The 24674-nt window shown below is 37.6% G+C and overlaps 1 pseudogene; it reads left to right on the top strand.

Annotated features, from left to right (window-relative positions):
- The first annotated feature begins 15389 nt into the window (after positions 1-15389).
- On the top strand, positions 15390-23542 carry LOC125263331 (annotated as a pseudogene).
- The last annotated feature ends 1132 nt before the right edge of the window (positions 23543-24674 follow it).

Below are 24674 nucleotides of genomic sequence, written 5' to 3'. Positions count from 1 at the left end.
AGGAATTTGCAGCTTTAAATCGCAAACTACTATTCCTGTTGAGAACTGGACCCGTTATAACCCTAAATATAGTTTAATTCATTGAACATTGTACTGTTCTATTAGTTATAGAAGATATTTGTTGTTGTAATTATGTCAGACAAGCACACACACATAAGTAGTAACCATTCTGTACTCTGGCAGGGTTAGCAATCTCACTACATCCGTACCGAGCCTAATCCTAATCCAACCGTGCCTCTTCAAGCGGCCCAGGGAACAGTTCTGAGCAATCACATGAGTCAAACGAATCAGACTCAGGGGGTCAAAAGTGCTTGGCCCATTTTCGATCACCTAGTGCAAGTACACCCTTAATTTCTTATAAATGACAGAAAATCTCAAAATGTGTCTTATAGTCTGTTTTCACTGGTATACGGTAGGGGTGCTCATCTAAAACAGTATAAAACCTGCAGATCAAAACACAGATGAAGTAGCAGAAACAAGTGATAAAAGCTTTAATCAATTACATGCAAACTAACACAATCATCAACCATTAATCAACACTAAAATCAAAGCTTTTTAATGTTACTGAATGAAATATAGAGCACATGAAGAGGTGTAAGATAATATGTAAGGTTTCAAAAGTAGAAAATGCAAGATTTGGGGGGGGGGGGGGGGTTGATAGATGTGATCTATGAATCTGATCCAGACAAGGTCTTTATTAAAAAAAAAAAAAAATTTAAAAAAAGCTTGATTTTCTCAGTTATTTTTTCAAAATGTTGCTTTTTAAATAATAATAATAATAATAATAATAATAATGACACATTACTGCATTAAAGTGTTATTAAAAAAATTGCATAAAGGTAGAATAAAATGTTTGTTTTGTTTTGATTCTTTTATCAAAAGCAGAGGCTGTAGTATTTTTCTTGACATATTTCATGTTTAGATATTCATACAAAATCGTCATTAAAGTTTTGTGAAAATCATAAAATGCTGGTGGTGGCTGGCAACTTTTTTTGAAAAAAAAAAAAAAAATGCTTATGAGGTGTGCTTTCCTCAGCACACAATTTACACTTTTACCTGTAAAAGTTTGAAAATCCTGCAAGTGTGCATTTTCTGACAACAGGATCCATTAAACTTCACAGACTTCAATGATATTGCCAAAAGTTTTGGGACACCTGCCTTTGTGTGCACATGAAATTTAATGTCATCCCATTCTTAACCCTCAGGAGTCTGAGGCTGATTTGGGGCCTGGAGAAGTTTTGACATGCCCTGACATGTGTGCTTTTTTCAGTTGTTCATAAACAAATTAATGACACAAGTGTCATTACACTGTATTCAGCACAAACTAGGCTACAATAATATGTGAGGAACATGTATGTGCATGTTTGTGTTTTTGAAGGAATATCGTTTATGCGTGGTTATTGAAAAAACAAAAAACTTAAGTCACTGAAATAAGCCCAAAAAAAGTATATTAAATCTGTGTTTACAATACTTTAGGGTATTGGAGGTTGTAGAGTAGAGTTTTTGCTTCAAAATTATGTAAAAATTATGCTGCTTACTCCTTCATATAAAACAATATATTGATTTAGTTTTTGTAAGACACGTTTTGCCAAGAAACACAGTATGCGTGGAGGCGTGAATCACCATGAATAATGGGTCATTCTCACCTGAGAAGACAAAAGAATTGCATAGTAATGACCTGAAATGACTTGCATATTAATGAGGCATTTCAGTCAGGTAGGCTGTGAAAAAAACTTCTGTGATGTCTCAAGCTCATCATAGTATATGAAACATACAGAAAAATATTATTACAATATAAAATAATGGTTTTATATTATACTTTAAAATATAATGTATTTCTGTGATGCAAAGAGTCTGAATATAGGCTTTTAGTTTAAAAGCATGCACATTTGGAGAAATATTGGATTCTCATATGCTTATGTCAATTTTCTATACAGAGGAGTTATATTTATTTAATATTCATTGTAATCTCTATGAGCGCTGGTGTTTGCAATTCATACTGCAGCCGGAGGGCGCTCTCTGTGCATTTTTAGTCCACAAATTCATCTGAAGAAGAAGAGGCTATTCCATGAATGGAGTTTCCAATTCATACTGCAGCCGGAGGGCGCTAAAGAAACAAAAACTCATCTAAAATTCATCAATAGAAGAAAAGAAAACAGGAACTAATTGCATGTCTTCCAGAGATCGCTAACCATGGCTTTTAAATCCAGATAAACACTTTTCAAGACAATAAATACACGATTGAGACGATGTATGCATGTGTTGACTCTGAATTTGCATCTGAATAGCGCTCGCTCCGTGGCCGTGGCTGCATTAGTGGGTAATGAGCTGAATCACGGACTTCTGACATGGCTCTCTTTTCATACAGATTACATAAACACAGAAGGTTTGTTTTCGATTTGACTTACACGATTTAAAACCTGACATTTCAACGTTTTGTTAGACATAAGTCTGAATTTTTTGTGATTAGTATTAACTAAGTTACAGTTCATTTTCTGAGAACTATCAGATTGGACTTCGTTCAGAGGGAGACGAGAGATCACGCATCATTTTAGTTTTCTTTATTTTACAAAAAGCACAACATTTTGTTTTTACTCTGAGTGTATACAAATAAAAGAAGATATTCCACAGATTAAAATGGTGTATAACTCTTAATTGTATGTGCAACATTGATTGAGTATTTTGAGTCTCTTTCACACTGATAAGAAAAAAACCATGGTGGTATCGCCGGCGATACCTCAGACCTCAAGAGTGTTAATCCATAGGGTTTAATATGGAGTTGGCCCACCCTTTGCAGCTATAAAAGCTTCAGCACTTCTGGAAAGACTTTCCACAAGGTTTAGGAGTGTGTTTATAGGAATCTTTGATCATTCTTCTAGAAGCTCATTTGTGAGGTCAGGCAGTGATGCTTGGCGAGAAGGCCTGGCTCACAGTCTCCGCTCTAATTCATCCCAAAGGTATTCTGTCGGGTTGAGGTCAGGACTCTGTGCAGGCCAGTCAAGTTCCTCCACACCAAACTCACTCATCCATGTCTTTATGGACCTTGCTTTGTGCACTGGTGCGCAGTCATGTTGGAACAGGAACATCCCCAAACTGTTCCCACAAAGTTGGGAGCATGAAATTGTCCAAAATGTCTTGGTATGCTGAAGCATTAAGAGTTCCTTTCAATGGAACTAAGGGTTCAAGCCCAACCCCAGAAAAACAACCCTACACCATAATCCCCCTCCACCAAACTTTACACTTGGCACAATGCAGTCAGGCAAGACTCATACATCAGATCACCAGACAGAGAAGCGTGATTGTTCACTCCAGAGAACACGTCTCCACTGCTCTAGTGTCCAGTGACGGTGTGCTTTACACCACTGCATCCCACGCTTTGCATTGCACTTGGTGATGTAAGGCTTGGATCAGCTGCTCAGCCATGGAAACCCATTCCATGAAGCTCTCTACACACTGTTCTTGAGCTAATCTGAAGGCCACATGAAGTTTGGAGGTCTGTATTGACTCTACAGAAAGTTGGCGACTTCTGCGCACTGTGTGCCTCAGCATGCGCTGACCCGCTCTGTGATTTTACTGGGCCTACCACTTCATGGCTGAGTTGCTGTTGTTCCCAATTGCTTCCACTTTGTTATGATTCCACTAACAGTTGACCGTGGAATATTTAGTTGTGAGGAAATTACACAAATGGACTTATTGCACAGATGGCAACACTGAGCTCCTGAGAGCGACCCATTCTTTCACAAATGTTTGTAGAAGCAGTCTGCATGCCTAGTGCTTTATTTTATTCACCTGTGGCCATGGAAGTGATGGGAACACCTGAATTCAATGAATTGGAGGGGTGTCCCAATACTTTTGGCAATATAGTGTATACACCACATGACATCAGCGCATCCTTTAAGGCTATGCAGAGTTGTGGACACAGTCACTGAGCGCCACAAACAAACAGCAGCTCCTTTTACAGTTCTTCCTGAACCAAAACAATGAGCTCATGCTGTGCTCATGCCATGTCATAACCGTAATTGCAAGCTGGCAACCGGTGACTTTCTACATGGAGCCGTTTAAATTTATGGGTTTCTCTGGCAAAACTACCAATGCCCAGCAGTCAAGTACAAGTAAAAGCTCTGTAAGTTGTTTACATTAATTATTATTGTAACGTTATGTGCTTTGAGACATGAGGTAATTTAATGCCGGCTCTTGTGACGCTTTGCAGAATCTGCTCTGTTTTGAAGGAGCTGTGGCTTTGGAGACTCACTGAAGGGAGGGTGATACCGAATGATTTCAAAGCTAGCTTGCTATTTCTAGCCTCTCCGAAATTGCTTACCCTAACTTTAACAGCAGGTGTTCATCACTAATGATTAATCATAACTTAGTCATTTAATCTAATTATCTCCAATAGGGCTGCAACAACGAATCGATAAAATCGATAAAATTCTATTATTAAAAGAGTTGGCAACGAATTTCATTATCGATTCGTTGTGTCGCGCGACTATTACGCCTCTCAATGAGACGCGGAGATGTTTGAGTATAAAAACGCGCGGTTGAGCGCGAAGCAGAGCGGAGCATAAATAAATAAATAGCAGAGCGGAGGTAGAGGAAAGACCATTGGAGAGACCCGTAACGTTGTTCTGAACTGGCGCGCCGTTGGCAGGACCCCCGCAGTTTTGAAAACACAGAAATCGACCCCCACACTTTTGATACGGGCTGCTTCAATCTGTCACACTAGATCATCTTTTAGCTTTGGATATTTTCTTTCAAATGAGACCATTTTCACGTTTTTTTTTTCACGCTTTCGTTCATAAATAATCAACTGTTTTGTCGCGGATGTGAACAGGAAATGCGCTCTCGCACGAAGAAACACGCGATCTCCAAACAATCGATCATAGTGTGCTAACGTTTTAGGACAGGTCGATGGTATATAAATCATGCCCGAATGTCAATCAAGCCAAACCGTCCATTCAGAAACCGAGAATTTGACCACTAAGGATCAAACCTGATCTCTCAGGTTGACACGCGAGCTGGCTTGACTGAAGTTTTCGTGAGGATTTAAGGTTTATGGACTGTTTTGATTTTGGTAATTACATCTAGAAAGATAAAAGCATTGATGGAATCCATAAAATAGATGGATCTGAAAGCGAAACGAAAGTGATATTGCCTCGTCCAGTGAGGAGGACGCACGAGAGGAGACCTGCGCGTTTAATTGGTGTATACTGTAATACTGCATTTACAATGCTTATCAGTGGCATACACTTTGATCGCGAACGTGAAAATCCAAAAGACTATGACTAAAACTAAATCAAAATTTGCTGTCAAAATTAACACTCTGTTGTCATGTATTTATTCCGTGTTTTGTCTTATATCGTTTTTGTTTACAAATATATTATATATATATATGTTTGGCAGATGTAAAGCATACATGTGTATGTTTTAGTTATGTGTTAGTCCATTTGTTTTTTGTTTTTTATTACTTTAACAGCTCAGGGATGTTAAAAGAGCAACCTGTTTTTGCACGTTCTGAGGATTTTTTTGCACTGTGAATTTGCACTGTCATTTCTGTTTTTGAATAAAAGGTTGGAAATTAATGTTTTTTTCCCTCCTATTCATTGATTAATCATAAAAATAATCGACAGATTAATCGATTATTGAAATAATCGTTAGTTGCAGCCCTAATCTCCAACACCATTTCAGTAAAAATGTTTTTTTTTAAAAAAAGACCTATATTAACCCCATGTTTTCAGAATTCCAGTCATGATGCAGCCATGCATCACTATATTTTAGATCAAAATCATACATGCATTTACCACATTTAACTTGAGTATGACATTAATATATAAAAAAACAGAGCAAACCAAGTATTCACCCCTATTAGAACTTGTCGCGTCCTGTTACTGATCAAAGGGTGGGTCTGTACGCACATGTATGCACTGTATACACTAGTTTGTTTCTAAATATATTCAAAAATATTATTTCACATCAAAGCAAGACACAATATGGGACAATATATTTTGTTACAGTTTAAACTGTATATACAAACATTACTACAGTATGCTAAAGTAATTTTTGTAGAATTTCAACCATTTTTGTTGATGATCTGTTCTTATTTATATGTAAAATGCAAGGTTTAAATCATAATATTTTTTATCTAATGTATAAATCATCAAATACATTATATATTTTAATCCTTATATTCCATTAAGGAGGGGTTGTGGCTCATTGTGTAATTCATTCTTTCGCCAGAAGATATGCAGGTTCAAACAGGAATGCATTTTTGGTTTTGCTCTAGTTTAAACCTGCTCAAGTTAAAATGGGTACATACCTTTCTGCCTTTGGATCTAAAAAAAAAATAATAAAATTTTATGTGCTTTGTAACATTATAAAATATTAATTTTATTGAATTATACAAATAATGATGCAACGTGATGTAAAAGATTACATTGCTATGGTTTAATTTTAATATTACATTTTAAATATTACAAAATTTACTTTAGAGCTAAAACCTTTAACTAAAAACTAAGAAGTTAGGATTTTAGAATTAGGTCAGTGCTGCTATGAAAAACCTGTCATATCAGCTTTATCTGGTTTTTGGGACATGGTAGCTGGTCTGTTTCTGGTCCAAGGTGGTCTGCCAGCCCTGATTAACGTCTCCACCTGATCTGCTGGTAATCATGCATGCGCTGCCCCTGCTCTGTGATTTTACGTGGTCTACCAAATCACTGCATCAAAGTGAATCTCAATCAATGAAAAGCACAGATTTATGCCAAGCGATTGCTAATGAACTCCAGTTGATGAATTATTACAATGTCTACTTCATGGCCTTTATATAAAATGTTTTACACGGTTGTAAGAATCTGAAGGATCAGCCTGCAATAGTACCGACATTTCAAAATAAGAGTCCCAGTGTATTTCGGGCTTGTTTATAATTAAAAGTCACACGCTAAGTTTTTTCTTTTTCTTTTGGGCATTATTGGTATTTTTGTTACACAATAAATTGATTAATTTGGTTTCCATTTAATTCATAGTAAATTATTGTAGTTTCCCCCACAGGAAGAAAAAACTAAGGACATTATTTGACACATATATTATTCATTATATAAATTTTACTAGTAAAATCTGTGGCATTCACTGAAAGAGACACTATTTGACATAGCAAGGAGAACATAGGAAAATGATAAACATTTAAATGCTGTAATTTTGCATAATTTACAATGCATAATATTAGTATTTAATTAAATGTGGGTAATAGGAGGAATTTTCACCTGGCTACCACCACAAGTATATTTCAAACCTGTGGGAAGCACTGAAGCTACTCATGTAAACACCTTAATCATAATATTGTCTTATTCAGAATAAGGTCAATAATTGTATTCGTCTGAAAGAAGAATGTCATATACACCTAAAGAGGCTTGAGGGTGAGTTAATCATGGGATAATTTTCTATTCAGAAGAAGATATTGAGTTAAATGTTGCACAAAATATTCTCTATTTCTGTAGAGCTGGACATTTTAATAATGATAAAAAGTTCAGCTGTGAGAATAAAACCAACCTGTTTGTTCCTCAGTATCTTCATGTTTCACTCTGAATGTTTCTTCAATCTTTATTTCTTCAAACTCCTCTTTAATAAACTCAATCTTTATGTCTTCAGTTTCCTCTTTAATAAACACCATCTTTAAGAAAATAATAATTAATGTTAAGTAACGTTATTAAGCAATTAAGTTAATGGTTTAGACAAAAAGCACTAAAAACTACCACTATAAATAAACACTTCATATTTAGACATTTATTATTTACATTATAAATATGTAACATTATTAAAAAAAATATTCTACATTTGGTATTTAATGAATTATAGATTATATTTAAATGATTACTCTTTGATGAAAACATGATTAGTTAGTTTGTTAGTGTTTGTTGTTGTTGTTCATGTTCACTGTTTGAGCAGCACGAGTCGTGATTCACTGAATCATTTCTCAAAGTGTTTGATTCAATTGACTCGGAGTTGAAAAGTTCAGTTTCTCCATCATTAGGGTTAGGGTTAGGGTTAGTATATATATATTATATATATATATGAATATGAATATGAATGTCATATCATTTTGAAATAACATGTTTCAGTCAAGTAACCCAATCAAACAGGTTTTTGTTTTGTTTTGTTTTTTGCTGCAAAAAAACTAAACATAGCTATTTTATTTACACATGTGATAATCAGTGTTGGCAGACTAGAAATGAAACTGGTTTGATACATAGTTGTTGCTTCATTATATATAAAAAAGACAATTGTTGTTAGCAGGTCCTCAACCCAAACACAAGCTCAACACTTCACCAACAGTAGGCTAATCTCCAAAAAACACTAACATAACAAAAACCTTTACTTAATAGAACATTAAACAGTAAGAAGTCTCTCCATATTCTCATCTTTCTAAAAAATGCATAAAATAACACTTTTTCAACATTTACTTTCCCAATTCAGCTGGTGCAAATCACGATGGGAAGTGAAAGTCCTGTTTGATTGGGTTACTTGACGGAAACATGTTATTTCAAAATGAAAACATCAAGTGAGTTCTAGTAACCATTTGAACCAGAAACAATGCTGTTAAATCAAAATATAAAAATACAGCATAAAAATATATTATATATATATATATTTTATATATTATATATATAATCTGCTCACCAAGGCTACATTTATTTAATTAAAAATACAGTAAAAAACAGTAATATTGTGAAATATTATTACAATTTAAAATAACTGTTTTCTATTTGAATATATTTCACAAAGTAATTTATTCCTGTGATCAAAGCTGAATTTTCAGCATCATTACTCCAGTCTTCAGTGTCACATGATCCTTCAGAAATCATTCTAATATGCTGTTCTGCTGCTCAAGAAACATTTATTGTTTACAATTGTACAAAATATTTGTGTACAATATTTTTTTTCAGGATTATTTGATGAACAGAAAGTTCAAAAGAACAGTGTTTATCTGAAATATAATCTTTTGTAACATTATAAATGTCTTTACTGCCACTTTTGATCGATTTAATGCATCCTTGCTGAATAAAAGTATTCATTTCTTTAAATTCTTTTCAAAAAAATAAAAATAAAAATTCTTACTGACCCCAAACTTTTGAACGGTAGTGTATAATGCTACAGAAGCTTTGTATTTCAGATAAATGCTGTTCTTTTGAACTTTCTATTCATCAAGGAATCCTGAAAAAAAAAGTACACAACTGTTTTCAACATTGAAAATAATCATAAATGTTTATTGAGCAGCAAATCAGCATATTAGAATGATTTCTGAAGGATCATGTGACACTGAAGACTGGAGTAACGATGCTGAAAATTCAGCTTTGCATCACAGGAATAAATTACTTTGTCAAATATATTTAAATAGTACACAGTTATTTTAAATTGTAATAATATTTCACAATATTACTGTTTTTTACTGTATTTTTAATTAAATAAATGTAGCCTTGGTGAGCAGACGAAACTTCTTTTAAAAACATTAAAAATCTTAGTGGTTCCAAACTTTTGGACTGTACTGTATATATATATATATATATATATATATATATATATACACACATATACAGTGTATTTCAATATTGATATACATCTCAAGTAATACATGCGTCTTCTTTGAAACACAATAATAGTCTGAAGTTAAACCTCTTCCTGGTAGGTATAATTTAAGCCTCAATTCAGTCACTTGGGTAAATTTAAACCATGACAAAGAAGCAGATTTGTGTTAATCTGGTTTAAAGGACCATTTTATTCTAGGACTAGGCTTAATCTCTGTACGAGAAACCGCCCCATAGAGAGAGAAATGAGACGCAGGTTTACTGTTTCTCATCAGTGGATGAGCTTTACTCACACAAATATCCTTCATTACAGTTAGATAAATACATTAATAGTAAATTAACTAATTTTACATCGTAAAAAAACCCAACAAATATATAATTTATTGAATTGTTTCTATCGATTAAAAAAGCTTAAATTCTTAAAACAAACCTTTCTTCAGCAGATGCAGGAGCGCGGCGCAGTCTTATGACGTCATGTCGTCACTCCAAAATAAAAGTCCTGTTCGCACACAGCATTGTCTAAAATCACATAAGTGCATAGAAACTGTTTTACCAGATAATCTTTGTATTAATATAAAAAGAAACATGTTAAAAAGGTTGTACATGAGTTAATTCATGTGTCCATCTAAATTGAAACACAATTTTCTTTTTGTACATTAAGTATACATATATAAAAAAAAATGCAATAAAATAGGGGACATACAGACATCACAAAAGATTATAATAATTAAATCAACACAGTATTACATTTCGTCAATGTAAATTATAAATTTAAAGGTTCTTTACAACAAATTCAAGGATGTTAAACATTTCCGACACCTTTGATTTGAAATGTTTTGACATTTTCTTAAAGTAAAAACTAAATATGGATAATTCTGGCTTTGTGAAGATGAAATTTACCCAGAAGACAAAGCAGTAAAACAGTGCAATCAAGTATAACATCCTTAGAATGAAAATCAGACAAGGAAATGACAGATTCAGTCATTTGTACCAGTTTGTTACAGCAGAAGAAAACTTACATGGTAACTTCTGACCAAAAGGACTTAGAGAATGGACACTGATAATACAAATGTAGAGTTGATTCTTCTTCAATGGATGTACAATCCGCTCAAACAGATAAATGTCGTGACTCGTCACACTCCACCCCTATCAAAGCAAACGCCTTGAAAAAATCAAGACCTCACGATGAAGAAATCACTAATGCAACTCTTCTGCAAGCAATAACTTCACTGACGGCTCGCTTTGACTCACAAGATGGAAAACTAGAGGAAATGGCGAACCAAATGCGAAAGAACAGTGTCATGATCGCAGAGATTTCCAAGGCTGTCGAGTTCAATGCCGCTGAAATTAAAGAGTGCAAAGATAAGTGCCTAGAGATGAGCAAATCCCTTCTGGGATTAACGACAGCACACAAAGATGTCATTGAATGTTAGGGGCATTCAAAGTAAGGTTAAAAGAAAAGCAATGTTCTTATTTTGTAAAAATAATGGTTCTCACTGTATTTTTTTTTACAAGAAACGCACTCTGTTATAACGGATACTTCTTTTTGGTCTAGTCAGTGGGGAGATAAGATGTTGTTTAGCCATGGTTCCTCCCACTCAGAAGGTACTGCAATTTTATTTAACAACTGTCCAGGGAAAATAGTCTCTTCCAGATCTGGACATTGGTTAACGGTTGTCTTAGACATTGAACATATTTTTTTCATTTTGGTTAATGTTTATGGCCACAATAATGTTAAACTGAATCAAAATTTATTTCAAGAGGTCTCTTCTGTAATCTCTGATTTAAAAAGGATCTACCCTACAGATAATATGGTTGTAGGTGGAGATTTTAATGTTGTACCAGATGAGACACATGATAGACATCCACCCAAAAGCACTTCTTCTCGACCAAATCCTTTGGTTTCCCACTTTTGCATTAGTCTTAAACTGATAGATATCTGGAGATATCTCAATCCTAATCTCAGGCAGTTCTCTTGGTCAAAACCCAATGCCTCCAGCAAATCAAGAATTGACTATTGGCTTATTTCAGATAATTTACAGTTATTTGTTAAAGACTGCGCTATTTCAGCAGCACCTTTGACAGACCATTGTGCTATTTCACTATTATTCAAACCAAATCATAACACTTCAAAGATTAAGGGATATTGGAAGTTTAATTCTGATTTACTTAATAATGAGAGATTTTGTAATAAAGTTAATTCTTAATTCTGGAAATTAAGAACAGTAATAGTTTTAATTCTAATAAAGCCAGATGGGAGTTCCTCAAATTTAAAATTCGTAATTTATCTATTAATTACAGTAAAATACTTGCCAAAGTAAGGAGACAACAGGAACATAATATTATTAATGAGATTAATAAATGTTGTAGTGAAAGTGTTTTGAGTGATACTGGGAAAAGCAAAATGGTCTCTCTACAATTAGAACTGAACAATCTTTACATTAAGAAAGCTAAAGGTGCATATATACGCCAAGTATATATACGCCAAGTATACATATAAGGCCAAGTGGATAGAAGAGGGTGAAAAAAGTACTTATTACTTCTGCAGATTAGAAAAAAGAAGGCAATCAAGTAACTCAGTCCTTTCACTAATGATTAATGGCACTGAATGCACAGATCCTACTCTAAAAAGTAAGGAAATCTATCAATTCTACAGTGACTTGTATTCTTCCAACTTCTCTCCAAACGAGAGTAACGATTTCTTCGGTGAAATTATAAACTTTATTCCACGCACTGACAATGATTGGAGGGATTGTTGTGATGCCGACTTGCATATTGAAGAACTTGACTCAGCGGTTCAAAACCTTAAATTAAACAAATCTCCTGGCCCTGATGGCCTCACAGCTAATTTTTACAAATTCTTTTGAAATGATATCAGAATATTATTATATAATGCTTTTGTTGAATCCATTGAAGACGGTTTCTTTGGCCCCACTATGAATCAAGGTCTGATTACATTAATCCCTAAACCAGATAAAGATATGAGATATATGGATAATTTTCGTCCAATTACATTGCTTAATAATGACTATAAAATTTTCACACATATATATGTTAATAGATTAAAAGTGGGCATTAATAATTTTATTAACGAATCACAATCAGGCTTTCTTAAAGGGAGATCTATTCATAATAATTTAAGGTTGGTGATGCAGACTTCCACACTCTGCTTGCCTCATTTGATCTCAAGCGAGTGGCTACCTACCAATTGGACCTCATCTACACACGCTGTGGCTCCACCGACAATACACTGGTTACTCCACTACACACCTCAGACCACTTTCTCATTACTTTCACACTCAACCTGACCCCCAACTCAACAACCACATGTTACTTTTCGGCGAAACCTACGCTCCCTCTCACCATCCCACCTATCCTCTTCGGTCTCATCCACACTTCCTCCCCCTAACCAATTCTCATCATTGGACACTAACACTGCTACTGACACTCTCTGCACCACTCTAACATCTTGCTTAGATGACTTCTGCCCCCTTTTAACCAGACCACCCCTCTGCCCCCTGGCTCTCTGAAACTCTCCGTGAGCATTGTAGTGATTTTGGATTAGCCTCACATGAGGGCACCACAAATGTAGTGATTTTTGGTCTTAAATATTAATATTAATATTTTGTATTAATATTAATATTGAGTCAGATGATTCCTTCCAATATTTCGGGGCACCAGTCAGGATGCTCACCTTGACAATAAAGAACAATCATGAAAGATTGTTAACTGAATTAATATTATATAAATTGAAGGAAGTTTATCATCTGACCAATCTGAAGGATTTAGTGAGATTTGGGGCGAGCTTGTAGAGCCTCTGATTATCAACACAAGAATGACACAGTTTGCAATAAAATTAATTCATTAACAAAAAGATATACAAGAGTAAAATATCACACTCACTAAATACTACGAAGGAAAATGACTAAACTACTAAGGAAAAATGAGTAAACTACTAAGAAAATTGAATCAATAATCAAACAGAAACTACAAACTACAACACAAATGGATGTTAACAAAACTGAATGCCAAGTAGATGAGCAACGGATTGGACGAAGCAATGAATGGGTAATTAGCAGTCTATGAGGGAGTCAATTGTGGTCTTTCTGTCATGATCCACTCCAACCCTGACTGTTTCTCACCCCTTGTTTGTCACCTGTCAGAACTTCATTACCCATAACACACTTCCCGGACTCATTATCACTTCATTGCAACCAGCTGTCTTGTATTATGTTATCAGTGTCAGTAATTTTACTACAAAGATTACCTGGTAAAATTGTTGTATTTTTATGCACTTCTGTGACTGTAGACGATGCAGCGTGTGAACAGGACTTTTATTTTGGAGTGAAGACATGACGTCATAAGACTGCGCCGAGCTCCTGCATCTGCTGTGATTCTGCTGAAGAAAGGTTCGTTTTAAGAATTTAATCTGTTTTAATCAACAGAAATAGTTTTAATGATTTTTAATAGTTTTACAAGCGATGTTAAATGAGTTTATTTACAATTTAATGTAACATTGTGATTCTTTATCTAACTGTAATGAATAGGGTGACCACCATCAAACAAACCAAATGTGGGACGATTACTAAGTTGGTGTAAGACAATGTGGGACATGTTACCAACACTAAAACACGATCTGAAGCTGTTAGCCTATATAATCTAACTACTTTGTTCTTTAGTCCCTTCCAGAAAACACCATTACATCACAATGTAACATAACATGTCTTTATTTTACATGTAATTTAAATTAAACATCACTGACCCTAAAGGCAGCAGGAATCATGCAGATAACTAGTTTTGAATTAGGTGACCAGATTTCTGAAATGGAAACTGGGGAAATTTCCTATTTGAGTAGTCAAAATATCACCAAAATCTCATTTGTTATTATCTATTTATCTAAAAAACAGGGACAACACATTTTTTAATGTTTTTTTTTTAATTGTTGTGGGTTCCTTATAGGCTATTATTACATTAATAATTATGATTTAGTTTTATTATTAGGATTTTTACTCTTTTAATATAATTAATATTTAATATTAACCTCCGTAAAAGCAGTTCAAAACAATATGCCTGTTATAACATTAGTATGACTTTACAAAAGCACATTACATTACAAAAATAAAAGAACATAAATATAAGAAGATAATTATAAAACAGCATTTAACAAATATCTTATTGAATTTGATATGTTAATTTTCACAAGCTGTTTTTAGCTACAATATACAGAAATTACAACAAGTTTTAACTTTTAACTATTTTTATCCATTATTTTGCATTTTAGACTCATTTTAAGCACAAAGTACGTACATTATTTTATTTAGTTTTTTTTATTCATATCTGAGTGTACCTTCACCACGGTTGTGTAGAAATTGCTGCGTTGTGACTGTGGAACTTTTGTGGATGTTAAAATTGTGCAAAACAATCTCGCACCCTGTTGAGGCCCTGTTATAAAACATAGCCTACAAACAGTATTACTTCAATTTAACATGACTAGTTAGTATGTTACTACCTTGAAACCGATAACGATGATTATTTTGATATATTGGCTCTGGATCAACCACTGATGAGAAACAGTAAATCTGTGTCTCATTTCTCTCTCTATATATCATAAATCAGTTTATCATTAACACGTGTTCAGTTTCTGGCGAGTCATGATGGAGAAACTGAACTTTTCAACTCTGAGTCAATTGAATCAAATACCAATATCAAATATAATCTATAATTTTTTGAATACCAAATGTAGATCATAAATGTCTAAATATGAAGTTTATTAATTTTAAGCATTAGTGTTGTTGTTGTCCAACCGTCATTGAAGACCATTAACTCTGTTAATTATTCTCTTCTTAAAGATGGCGTTTATTAAAGAGGAGACTGAAGACATGAAGATGGAGTTTATTAAAGAAGAGACTGAAGACATAATGATTGAAGAAACATTCAGTGTGAAACATGAAGATACTGAGGAACAAACAGGTTGGTTTTATTCTCACAGCTGAATTTGATCATTATTAAAATGTCCAGCTCTACAGAAATAGAGAATATACAGAAATATAATCTTAGAGAATATTACAGAAGTTGCCAAAACAATTATTTTCTGAAACAATAAACCCAATATCATCTTCTGAATACAGAACAATGGAAAATAATTTTTTCTGTTCATGCTCTAAAGAAAAAAATAGTCTGTTATAGTTATTATTTTTGTCAAACTTACAGTTTTGTGCATTCGTATTTATATTAAATGTGTTTATAGGCTAAATACCAGAAAGGAGTGGTCGCTATAGGTGGCAATAATGTCTGCAATAATATCTGGCCCGCGCCCGCAGCCAGATTATTTGAATAGCGGCCGGTTCTGAAATAGATCCTCGTCTCGTGGTGCCATATTATCACTGTGTCTACTAACTTACACTAGACGTGCTGCAACAGCTAAAAGCTGTCTACGCTGAACAAACCGACTATTGCAATGCACTTGGACTACAAACCCCAAAAAAGTTGGGACACTGTACAAATTGTGAATAAAAAAGGAATGCAATAATTTAAAAATCTCATAAGCTTGTATTTTATTCACAATAGAATATAGATAACATATCAAATGTTGAAAGTGAGACATTTTGAAATGTCATGCCAAATATTGGCTCATTTTGGATTTCATGAGAGCTACACATTCCAAAAAAGTTGGGACAGGTAGCAATAAGAGGCCGGAAAAGTTAAATGTACATATAAGGAACAGCTGGAGGACCAATTTGCAACTTATTAGGTCAATTGGCAACATGATTGGGTATAAAAAGAGCCTCTCAGAGTGGCAGTGTCTCTCAGAAGTCAAGATGGGCAGAGGATCACCAATTCCCCCAATGCTGCGGCGAAAAATAGTGGAGCGATATCAGAAAGGAGTTTCACAGAGAAAAACTGCAAAGAGTTTGAAGTTATCATCATCTACAGAGCATAATATCATCCAAAGATTCAGAGAATCTGGAACAATCTCTGTGCGTAAGGGTCAAGGCCGGAAAACCATACTGGATGCCCGTGATCTTTGGGTCCTTAGACGGCACTGTAGGCATGTGACGGTATCACATTTTCACGTTGTGATTAATTGCTGAAGCTTTTATCATGGTATATGGTATTATCACAATATTGAAATACGTTGCAAAAAAAAAAGTGTTGTCAGAGTATAACAGGTTTAAGAACTCTTTTTGTAATAACAAAAATAACTCTGAATGTTTAAATACAATAATACAATACACACAAAAAATATAAAGTCAAATTTTCAAACAGATTAAAGTGCAAAAGAATTAGGCTATAAAGAACAACAGGAAACACTTTACAATAAGGTCTCATTATTTAATGCATTAACTAAGATTGAGCAACAGCTACATTTGTTACAGGAAGTATTATTTTTTGTTAATGTTAGTTAAGAAACACAACTGATCATTGTTAATTTTATCTCAGGTCCATTAAATAAGTTATTTTGGTTTTAGTAATGTTATTAAACAGTAACTAAGAATAATTGATGCTTTATAAGTATTTTTCATTGTCGGTTTGGTAATAATGAATTAACATGTTAACTAATGAAGCCGTATGTCTTTAAGTCTTACTAAACAATAACAAATAATCAGAACATTTCTAATCTTTAGGGCATGTTGTAGTCCAGATTAAAATATATGTTTGAGGCATTTTAAAAACGTCACCAGCGCAGTTGCTTTGTTTAAGAGGTTTCCGAGGTAACCGTTGCACTCTGCTGTTCCATCAGCGCCCTCTGCTGTCAGAGAGTGAACACGCACTTTAATTCAGCTCGTCTCCTTCACTCGTTCTGCCTTGTGCTTCTCATTGGCTTGTTTACATCTGAGCGCATGTCCCTTTGAAGCAGAATACAGTGATGTTGTGCATTTTATACGGTTGATGGGGAAAGTATTCTTATATGCATTATAAAAGTTTTAATAATTGGTAATAAATTATTATTTACGGTATTTTGAAATGACCAGGATAACTGTATTGATCACTAGTGAGAGTGCCCTATCAGCCACTAGAGGGCACTTCATTCTGGACTCTTGTTTTCACCCCTTGGACTTCATTACCCATAACACACTTCCCAGACAATTATCGCATGTTTTTACACTCAGCTGTTTTGTGTTTCCTCATTTGTGTCTGTCTATTTATACTCAGTTGTTTCTGTCCTTGGTTGTGGTTTGTTCATTTATGTTACGTTCTCTTTTGTACCTCTGGCTTTCTGTTTTTTTGTGGACTGTTTATGTGGAGTTTGACCCTTGCCTGTTTTGTGGATATATACGACTTTGGATTACCCTACAATAAATGCTGCACTTGGATTTGTACATCTCGTCTGTGTGTCCGTGACAGAACAAACCACCACTTAACAGATCCAGCGGCATGAGTTTTAGGATTATTCCCCCAGCCTCAATTGAGGAACGGATGGCTTTACTGCGGGCGGTGGTGGCTCTACGTCAGGAGAGAGAGGAGGTAGAGTGTTTTGCCCAATTCTTCTGGACTATGGCGAGAGGGCTGCGGTATAATGATGAGGCGCTAAAAGAGATCTTTAATGGATGCCTCGATGACCCTCTGCCTCGGTGGGAGTTGAAGGGGCTTCAGATACTGGATTTTTGGGGCTTTGTCAAATATCTCGGCCATAGAAGCCAGTGGGCAACACATGTTCAGCCCAAGGCCGCTCCAGCCCGTGTGTCTGCTTCAGAACTCGCTCCAGCCGGTGAGGTCGCTCCCGAATCCATAGAGGAGGAGGGCACGAAGTCACCGTCTCACTCTCGTAAGAGGAGGAAAAGGAGGAGGAATGCTTCAGTCATCCCTCGAGGCCTGGAGGCCTTCCCAGAGCCCGCTCCAGTCAGTGAGTCCACTCCAGAGCCCACTTCAGTCAGTGAATCCACTCCAGAGCCCGCTCCAGTCAGTGAGTCCACTCCAGAGCCCACTTCAGTCAGTGAGTCCACTCCAGAGCCCGCTCCAGTCAGTGAGTCCACTCCAGAGTCCGCTCCAGTCAGTGAGTCCACTCCAGAGCCCGTTTCAGTCAGTGAGTCCACTCCAGAGTCCGCTCCAGTCAGTGAGTCCACTCCAGAGCCCGCTCCCGTCAGTGAGTCCACTCCAGAGCCCCCTCCAGTCAGTGAGTCCACTCCAGAGCCCGCTCCAGTCAGCGAGTCTTCTCCAGAGCCCGCTCCAGTCAGCGAGTCCTCTCCAGAGCCCGCTCCAGTCAGTGAGTCCACTCCAGAGCCCGCTCCAGTCAGTGAGCCCGCTCCAGTCAGTGAGTCCACTCCAGAGTCTGCTCCAGTTAGTGAGTCCACTCCAGTCAGTGAGTCCACTCCAGAGCCCACTTCAGTCAGTGAGTTCACTCCAGAGTCCGCTCCAGTCAGTGAGCCCACTCCAGAGCCCGCTCCAGTCAGTGAGTCCACTCCAGAGTCCGCTCCAGTCAGTGAGCCCACTCCAGTCAGTGAGTCCATTCCAGAGCCCACTTCAGTCAGTGAGTCCACTCCAGAGCTCGCTCCAGTCAGTGAGTCCACTCCAGAGTCTGCTCCAGTCAGTGAGTCCGCTCCAGTCAGTGAGTCCGCTTCAGAGCCCGTTCCAGCCAGGGAGTCCGCTCCAGAGCCCACTCCAGCCAGCGAGTCCGCTCCAGTCCCGCATGCTCTCCCTGTCAGTCCTGTGATGGCCAGGAGGGCTGTTTTCACTTTTTATGTTTTGGCGGTCTTGCGTGCCTGGAGGAGGCACTCAGGTGTTTTTGACTCTGGATCAGTCTGCCAGCCTGAGCCCGCTGCCATCCCAGAGCAGCCCCAGCTTGAGCCCGCTGCCGTCCCAGAGCAGCCCCAGAACTGCCGTCTCAGAGCAGCCCCAGCCTGAGCCCGCTGCCGTTCCAGAGCAGCCTGTTCTCCCTGATACGGCCAAGGAGGCCGTCACCGAGCTGCCTGCTCTCCCTGATACGGCCACGGAGGCCGTCACCGAGCTGCCCGCTCTCCCTGATACGGCCACGGAGGCCGCCATCGAGCTGCCCGCTCTCCCTGATACGACCACGGAAGCCGTCACTGAGCTGCCCGCTCTCCCTGATACGGCCACGGAGGCCGTCACCGAGCTACCCGTTCTCCCTGATACGGCCACGGAGCACCTTTGGACAGCCCTGCCGGCGCCACCCAGGCCGTCTGTCCTGCCGTCACCATCCAAGCCTTCTGTCTTGCCGCGGCCATCCGAGCCTTCTACCCTGCCGCTACTGCCCAGGCCATTTGAACCGTTGGAACCCGCCTGGTCAGTTCCTCCAGTGCCGCCCTGGCAATCAGCCAGGACTCTAGACCTGCCGGCGCCCGCCTGGTCGGTTCCTCCAGCGCCACCCTGGCAGTCAGCCAGGACCCCGACCTTCAGGGAGCCCCCATGGTCCGTTCCTCCGGCTCCCCCCTGGCCTTCAGTTGGGGACTCTGGACCTGGCCCGCCATCCCTCCCCCTGATCCTCCATCCCTCCCCCTGATCCTCCTCCTGTCCACCTCCCTCCTGAGTTTTGTTTTTTTTTTTGTCTGGTGGAGCGTCTGGTAGCCGCTCCTTTGAGGGGGGGTAATGTCATGATCACTAGTGAGAGTGCCCTATCAGCCACTAGAGGGCACTCCATTCCGGAGTCTTGTTTTCACCCCTTGGACTTCATTACCCATAACACACTTCCTGGACAATTATCCCATGTCATTACACTCAGCTGTTTTGTGTTTCCTCATTTATGTCTGTCTATTTATACTCAGTTGTTTCTGTCCTTGGTTGTGGTTTGTTCATTTATGTTACGTTCTCTTTTGTACCTCTGGCTTTCTGTTTTTTGTGCATTATTCATTATCGCGATATATCGCATTACCGAATATTGGCACAAGTCTACGGCACTGCATCACATACAGGAATGCTACTGTAATGGAAATCAGAACATGGCTCAGGAATACTTCCAGAAAACATTGCCATTTGCCGTTGCCGGCTAAAACTCTATAGGTCAAAAAAGAACCCATATCTAAACATGATCCAGGAGCGCAGGCGTTTTCTCTGGGCCAAGGCTCATTTAAAATGGACTGTGGCAAAGTGGAAAACTGTTCTGTCGTCAGACAAATAAAAATTTGAAGTTCTTTTTGGAAAACTGGGATGCCATGTCATCCGAACTAAAGAGGACAAGGACAACCCAAGTTGTTATCAGCGCTCAGTTCAGAAGCCTGCATCTCTGATGGTATGGGGTTGCATGAGTGCGTGTGGCATGGGCAGCTTACACATCTGGAAAGGCACCATCAATGCTGAAAGGTATATCCAAGGCGCATCAAAAAGACGAAATACGACAAAGAAGACATAACTAGCAACTAGAAGCCTGTATTAGACAAGAATGGGACAACATTCCTATGCCTAAACTTGAGCAACTTGTTTCCTCAGTCTCCAGATGTTTGCAGACTGTTATAAAAATAAGAGCATTTATTAACATCTTGTCCAACAAAAGACAACATTTAATAACATGTTTTTACTCCGAACTCACTTCATAACGAGTTTAGCATTCCTTCTGTGAGATGATGTGGCTTCTTACACAGAATAAGGCAGTCGTGTTTAATTAATCAAAGCATTTCAATCTTCTGTTTATTCAGCTACAGCGATATGATGCTGCTGCAGGGCATGATTTTCTGAGCAAGAGCGCCCTCTAGCTTTCAGATGGAGAAGCATTTACTACTGATCACAGAGCCGTAAAGCTCTGACAAGCCACGCATTAAATAATCACAGCCTTTGCCATATCGTGTGCGATTTTATCGCGATAAAACGTGCAGCCCTAATGTAATGTATTGTTTACTATGTTAAATGATTAAATGATCCACGCTGTCCTCTTTGTTGTTGCTTAGCAATTTTTGCGTTCTTTAGCTACGGCAGTTGACAGTTTACTTCCGGTCGTCGTAGCTGTTGCTTAAGCCGGGGACACACCTAACGATTTGCTGAAACATTCTAAGACTGAACTGAACACACATACCGATTGTTTCCTGCGACTGCAGCAGATTTAAACACTTACACATGGAATTTGAACACCGACTATAATCACAGACTGAATGCGACTGGAGGCGTTTGAGCATGATCAGTCATAAGTATCAATTTACATTCATAATCGGCCTTACAATCGTTAAGTGTGTGCGTGGCTTTAAAGTCCCTATTATCTAATCTGGCCCCCTTTTTAAAAAGTTTGGACACCCCTGGTATAGAGCATACATGTTTTTGGTTTTGATGCATTAAATGTCTCAATTGTTTTAAGTCTGTTTTTGTCTTAGACCTGATGGCACTGAAAGAGGCGAGTCATGAACTTAATGAAAGGGAAGAAGAGAATAAACATCATGATTTCATGATTGGAGAAAGATTGACACAGGCTAAAAAGTGTTCCTCACAAAAAAGAGCTCAAAAGACAGGAACTAAAAGTTATTTCACCTGTCAACAGTGTGGAAAGAGTTTTGACCAACATAGAAACCTTCAAGTCCACATGAGAGTTCACACTGGAGAAAAGCCTTACAGCTGTCAACAGTGTGGAAAGAGTTTCACATTTACAGGAAACCTTAAAATCCACTTGAGAGCTCACACTGGAGAAAAACCTCATACCTGCAAACAATGTGGAAAGAGTTTCAGTCAAAAAGGAAACCTTAAAGTCCACATGAAAGTTCATACTCAAGAGAAGGCTTACACCTGCCAACAGTGTGGACAGAGTTTTACACATAAAGGAAGCCTTAAAGTCCACATGAGAATTCACACTGGAGAAAAGCCTCACACCTGCAAACAATGTGGACAGAGTTTCAGTCAAAAAGGAAACCTTATAGCCCACATGAGAATTCACACTGGAGAGAGTCCATTCACCTGTGAACAGTGTGGAAAGAGTATCAGTGGAAAAGGAAACCTTGAAATCCACATGAGAACTCACACTGGAGAGAAACCTTTCACCTGCCAACAATGTGGACAGAGTTTTACACATAAAGGAAGCCTTAAAGTCCACATGAGATCTCATACTGGAGAAAAGCCTCACACCTGCAAACAATGTGGTAAAGAGTTTCAGTCAAAAAGTATGCCTTATAGCCCACATGAGAATTCACACTGGAGAGAAAGCCTTTCACCTGTCAAGAGTGTGGACAGAGTTTCACTGTAAAAGGAAACCTTATAGCCCACATGAGAAATCACACTGGAGAGAGTCCATTTGCCTGTGAACATTGTGGAAAGAGTATCAGTGGAAAAGGAAACCTTAAAGTCCACATGAGAATTCACACTGGAGAGAAACCTTTCACCTGTCAACAGTGTGGAGAGAGTTTTACACATAAAGGAAACCTTAAAGTCCACATGAGAGTTCACACTGGAGAGAAGCCTTACATCTGCACTCTGTGCGGGAATGGCTTCAAACGAGAACAAAACCTTAGGGAACACATGAATATTCACACTGGAGAGAAGCCTTTTACATGTGGTCAGTGTGGAAAGAGTTTCAGATTTAAAGGTCAACTTAAGTGCCGCATGAGGTTTCACTGAAAGAGAACTGTTTTTAGAAGTCATCGCTGTGGACAGAACAGAGGTGTAAAGAGTACCTGAAAACCATACTTAATTAGTAAAAGCAGAAATACCTGACAGCAAAAAATTACTTACATTACAAATTAAAAGTGACAAATTCTAATACAACTCGAGTAAAAAAATCTTGGAGCGTCTGATTTTAACATTACTTTAGTATTTTACTCATTCTAAATGTAGGCTCAGAGATGCACTAGTCTTCGATACCTGAGAGAAATGCCAGTAAAAATAAACAATTGATTTGATTGATGAGAAATCATGTTCATTTTCTAAAATCAAAATAAAACTGAACACCTTAACATTGTAATAAATCAAAAGTCTACAAAAAGTCTCAGTTAAAGGTGCCCTCGAATGAAAAATTGAATTTATCTCGGCATAGTTAAATAACAAGAGTTCAGTACATGGAAATGACATACAGTGACATACAGTTTCCTCCTTCTTATATAAATCTCATTTGTTTAAAAGGCTTCCGGAAAACACGCGGATCTCAACATAACACCGACTGTTACGTAACAGTCGGGGTGTACGCCCCAATATTTGCATATGCATGCCAGCCCATGTTCAAGGCATTAGACAAGGGCAGCCAGTAATGTCTGGATCTGCACAGGTGAATCAACAGACTAGGTAAGCAAGCAAGAACAACAGCGAAAATGGCAGAAGGAGCAATAATAACTGACATGATCCATGATAGCATGAGCTATCATAGCTATTTTAGTGATATTTGTAAATTGTCTTTCTAAATGTTTTGTTAGCATGTTGCTTATGTACTGTTAAATGTGGTTAAAGTTTCCATTGTTTCTTACTGAATTCACGGAGACAAGAGCCGTCGCTATTTTCATTTTTAAACACTTGCAGTCTGTATAATTCATAAACTCAACTTCATTCTTTATAAATCTCTCCAACAGTGTAGCATTAGCCGTTAGCCACGGAGCACAGCCTCAAACTCATAGAGAATCAAATACAGGGAGTGCAGAATTATTAGGCAAGTTGATTTTCTGATCATATTTTTTTCCCAAGCACATTTTACCAATTCCAATCCACATCAATCTTAATAACTACTATTAATATTGTTTTTAATCATTTATAAGTGATATATAATTGTTCATGAAGGCTGGAAATGAAAAATGCCTTATATTCAGGTGTGCAGAATTATTAGGCAAGTTTTCTTTTACAGGCAAAATGAGCCAAAAAAGAGATTTAACTCAGACTGAAAAGTCAAAAATTATTAAATACTCATGAGAAGGACGCAATACTAATGCAATACTAGAAATTGCAAAGTTAAAGCATGACCAAGGGACAGCAAAATGCTCATTGGGTCAGCGGGGTCAGACAAAAACAGGTGGAAAAGAAAAGACACGTTAACTGCAAAATAATTAAGAATTATGTGTGAAACCATCAGGAACCCTTTAGTCTCCAGCGCCACCATTTTCCAGAACTGCAACCTACCTGGAGTCTCCAGAAGTGCAAGGTCTCAGGATCTCAGAGACTTAGGTTAGCTAAAGAATCCTAAAAAATGACCCGCATTTGATAAGAATCACAAGCTGAAGTGTTATAAAATACATGAAGACTGGGTTTTTATAG

This window comes from Megalobrama amblycephala, linkage group LG1 (assembly GCF_018812025.1).
Source record: "Megalobrama amblycephala isolate DHTTF-2021 linkage group LG1, ASM1881202v1, whole genome shotgun sequence".
Lineage (NCBI taxonomy): Eukaryota > Metazoa > Chordata > Actinopteri > Cypriniformes > Xenocyprididae > Megalobrama > Megalobrama amblycephala.
This window is presented reverse-complemented; position numbering and strand designations above follow the sequence as displayed.